This window comes from Gossypium hirsutum, chromosome A11 (genome assembly GCF_007990345.1).
Source record: "Gossypium hirsutum isolate 1008001.06 chromosome A11, Gossypium_hirsutum_v2.1, whole genome shotgun sequence".
Lineage (NCBI taxonomy): Eukaryota > Viridiplantae > Streptophyta > Magnoliopsida > Malvales > Malvaceae > Gossypium > Gossypium hirsutum.
The window spans coordinates 18925732-18929995 of NC_053434.1; the positions used below are offsets into that span (position 1 = coordinate 18925732).

At 33.4% G+C, this 4264-nt stretch overlaps 1 long non-coding RNA gene across 1 annotated transcript; it reads right to left on the bottom strand.

The window, feature by feature from the left end:
- Window positions 1-1432: 1432 nt before the first annotated feature.
- On the bottom strand, window positions 1433-2451 carry LOC107922902 (uncharacterized). Its single transcript, XR_001691455.2, has 3 exons — window positions 2210-2451; window positions 2027-2120; window positions 1433-1738 (listed from the first exon to the last, which is right to left on the bottom strand). It is a non-coding gene; the product is annotated as an uncharacterized lncRNA (long non-coding RNA).
- Between the last annotated feature and the right edge of the window lie 1813 nt (window positions 2452-4264).

The following is a 4264-nucleotide window of genomic DNA, read 5'->3' on the forward strand; positions in this document are numbered from 1 at the left end:
AAACTCTGTGTTCCAGAAAGAACAATAGAAGGGATTCTGAAATTATAGTAGGGCAAGCTTGCTAAGCAGAATGTGGTTGTTTCTTTGGGCGCTCTATCAAAATATCGGCTGAGCAAGATGGCAGCGTAATACGTCATTGACAGCATCCTGATGAACAACGATCGATGATACCTTAGGCATTCAACTAAGGATCATGCTCATTGCTACATTCATATATCATGCATGACACACCTAATTAGGAGCATTCGGTTCATCTTAATCATAGCATCCTAATCATTTGACATGAACATAGGCATATAAAACCGAGTCTATAGGACATGTCCCAGAAGACAGTGTAGTAACATCGGTGAAGTCAGATCTTATCTCCCTAAGAAGTAGTGGAGCAAATCAAAGATGGTGAATCTTATCTTCCCGAGGTAGCATGGGAGCAGATTTTAGCCACCAGCCTTATCTTTTTAAGGTAGCAAGAGAGTAGGTTGAAGATTATAGTCTTATTTTCCTGAGGTAGCAAGGAAGCAGACTGAAGATTGAAGATCTTATCTCCCTGAGATAGCAGTAGAGCAGATCAAAACAAGTCTTATCTCCCTGAAGTTGCAGTGGAGTAGACTAAAAATTGTAGATCTTATCTCCTTAAGCAGTAGCGGAGCAGATCGAAGATGGCGAATCTTATCTTCTCGAGGTAGTAGTGGAGCAGATTTTAGCCACTAGCCTCATCTCTCTGAGGAAGCAAGAGAGCAGATTGAAGATTGTAGTCTTATCTTCTTTAGGTAGCAAGGAAGCAGACTGAAGATCGAAGATATTATCTCCCTAAGCAGTAGCGGAGCAGATCGAAGATGGTGAATTTTATAGCAGGGAAGTAGATTTTAGCCACCAATATCATCTCTCTGAGGTAACAGAAGAGCAGGTTGAAGATTATAGTCTTATCTTCCTGAGGTAGCAAGGAAGCAGACTGAAGATTGAAGATCTTATCTCCCTGAGATAGCAGTAGAGTAGATCAAAGCAAGTCTTATCTCCCTAAAGTTGCAGTGGAGTAGACTCAAGATTGTAGATCTTATCTCCCTAAGCAGTAGTGGAGCAGATCGAAGATGGTGAATCTTATCTTCCTGAGGTAGTAGGGGAGTAAATTTTAGCCACCAGCCTCATCTCTCTAAGGTAGCAAGAGAGCATATTGAAGATTGTAGTCTTATCTTCTTGAGGTAGAAAAGAAGCAGACTGAAGATTGAAGATCTTATTTCCCTGAGATTGCAGTGGAACAGTGGGATAGAATGGGGCTAATTAAAGAAAAGATATGCCAAGAAGTTAAGATTCAGTGACACCGGGCAAAGTTGTCCCTTTTTAAGGTCTTTGCTTCATTCCCGTTACAAGACAATGAGCAAAGAGGGGCAGCTGTAGAAGGTTCATTTCGACCGGGCCTTTAAATTTATAAACCAAATAAAGAATAATAAAATATAGATTATTAAAATTGTTTATAGTCCATAAATACAAACCTAAAATTATAGCCTAAGTTATAAACCCACTTTACAAATAAACCTAAAGCCCGATCATAAAATAAACCTAACCCAAACATTTGGACTCAGTAGTCTAATTTTAGCATGGATCCAGTGGCCCAAACCCAAACAATTTCAGCTGCTGGAAACTTTAGCAGAGACCGTAGCTGCCCACGAATGGCCTCTCCATTGCCGTACACAGTGCCACATCTGCAGCCTTATGCTTCCGTACGGCCTCCACGTCAATCGAACTTGCGAGAACAAAATAATAGCAAGAAGGGTGCAACAATATACATCAAATAATCAGCAAAAATAACAGAAAATAATAGCGAAAAATATAGGAAAAATGGGATTGTAATTTCATTTTTATTTTCGGTTATAAAAAGCCGAATGGAATTCGTGTAAACCTTACGCATACTAAATACAAGAAAAGTCAACCAAAAATTATCAGAAGGTGATCTCAAATTCTGTTTCGTTTCATTTGATTTCTTTTTTGGTTTACATGGAATTTTTAGCGTGAGAAAACGAAAGGGAGTTACCTGAGTCGACACCGATGAGAGCCTAAACACCTCGGAAATGTAGACGTTCGGGCTAGGGGTCGAATGGTGTTGAAATCCTCTTCGTTCTATGAATCTGACTTTGTATTTTTTTTTAAAGATATAACATAGGATTTGAGTTTTTTTTTCTTTTTTTTTAAGTATAAAGAAGAGAAGGAGACTTACCAAATCTCCATGGGCATAGTCAAAGTTCTTCGCCGTTGGCAAGTTCAGGCCATCGTCTGTGCGCTGTCGGCCACTGGATATGGTGGTGGTTCGGCTGCCGCAATTTTATTGATTGAAACCCTAGCTGAAAGGGTTAAGAATTTTGGGGATTTTTGCTCAGAAAAGGGGATTTGTAAGCTTTTTAATATATATATATAATAAAAGCTATATTAAAATTTTAAAGCGGCGCAACTAAGGGGGGGGGAGAAAAACCCGCGCGTTGACCTGCTCCTTAAGCTGGATCTGCGCATTTTCACCTTAAAGGGGTAATTTGCGCGGCTAGTCCCTCCCATTTACGCCACCTTTAATTTAATCCTATTATGTTTCTTTCATTTTTCCCTAAAGTTTGTGCGCCATTCCAATTTAGTCTGCGCCTGGGTGCTGTTTTTTGGGGTTGGGAACATTTGCATTTTTAGCCCTTGTACATTCGCGCGCATTGCATTTTGGTCCTTATGTCAGTTTCAATGATTTATTTTATTTATTAATTATCTCTATTAGTTTAATTTTATTTCAATTAAGTTTTATTTTCATTTCAATATGTGTAATTTTTTTTTAAAAATTCATTTAGTATTCGTCTTTAAAAATTTATTTAAATATACATTTGGAATTACTTTAATAATTTTACTTTGTTTATTTTTTTTTTATTTGTTTAAATTCTAAAATTATTGTTTTAAAATTCTCTTTTATATTCTATTGTTTTAAAATTTTGTATAATATTTATTTTAAATTACCTTTATATATATATATAGTTTATGTTAAAATTAGCTTTATTCTATGTACATTATCAATTCCATGTTGTTTTATGTATATATATATTTTAAAAAAAATCTATTTAGGTATATATATTTCTTTTCAAATCTATTATGTATATAGTTTATTCCTTAAAAAGTATTTTATTATTTATCTTCATTATTTAAAGCCCTTTCACATATTATTATCTCTTTATATATTATTTAAATTATTTTTTTCATTATATGTAGATTATCAACTTTAAATGGACATGTTTTGTTTTTAAAATATTTTTGTATGATTATTTGCTCCAAATTTCTTCTTTCATAATATTTATTTTAATACTCGTTTACACGTTATCAGTTTTATTTGTATATATTTCAAACCCTAGCATGTGTAGTTCATTCTAATTTTTTTATATAATTAATGGTTTTTGAATTGTTTCACATTATATTGACTCCTAGTTTTCGTATTGTTTTGTATATTACGTCTTGTTTTTTAGTTTTCATTTCATTTCACATATTATTGTTGCATATTGTTTATTTGTCCTTAGTATTATCATTTATCTATGTTTGAAAATTTGTTATATTTCATTCTAATATGTTTCTTTGATGAGTTATATTTTAGTTTCTTATTAATGTTTTTTAATTAAGATATGAGCTCATTGCTATTGTGTATTTGTTAATTTGTCTTTTATGTTTATACTATTATTCTTCACTAAGTATAGTACCTTATTCATGTATGTTGTCCCATGCTTATAATTTCGCCTCCTATTCACGAGTATCACATTAATAATTGAAAATTTCAACTTATTGATCCAAAATTAATTATTCTATTTTATTTCAAGTCAAACTAATATATTTTGAGCCGGCTTTATAAAACAAAGATGATGTTTGATGTTTGGAAATTCGGGAAATCGTGCCCTAACGTGCTGGGTTTCGATTTCCTGTTTGTCCAAATAATCAAATATCCCTTTAAAATTTCGCCCGTGTTTTCTAAACTTCAAAACAAGGCAATGTTCTATGTTTGGAAATCTGAGAAATTGTGCCCTAATGTATTGGGTTTCGGTTTTTCATTGGACCAAATAATCGAATATCCTTTTTGTAATTTTCAAATGTATGAGCTTTTAGAAATCAAAAATTGATCGTGGTTTCGAGGGTTTAAAAGATCATGTCCTAACGTGTTGGATGTGATATTGTATCCCTTCGAAACAAGAGAATTTTAACGTCCAGTTCAAGTTATCCAAACATTTTAAAAGAGTCATATTTCAATTTTTTTTAAATCTTA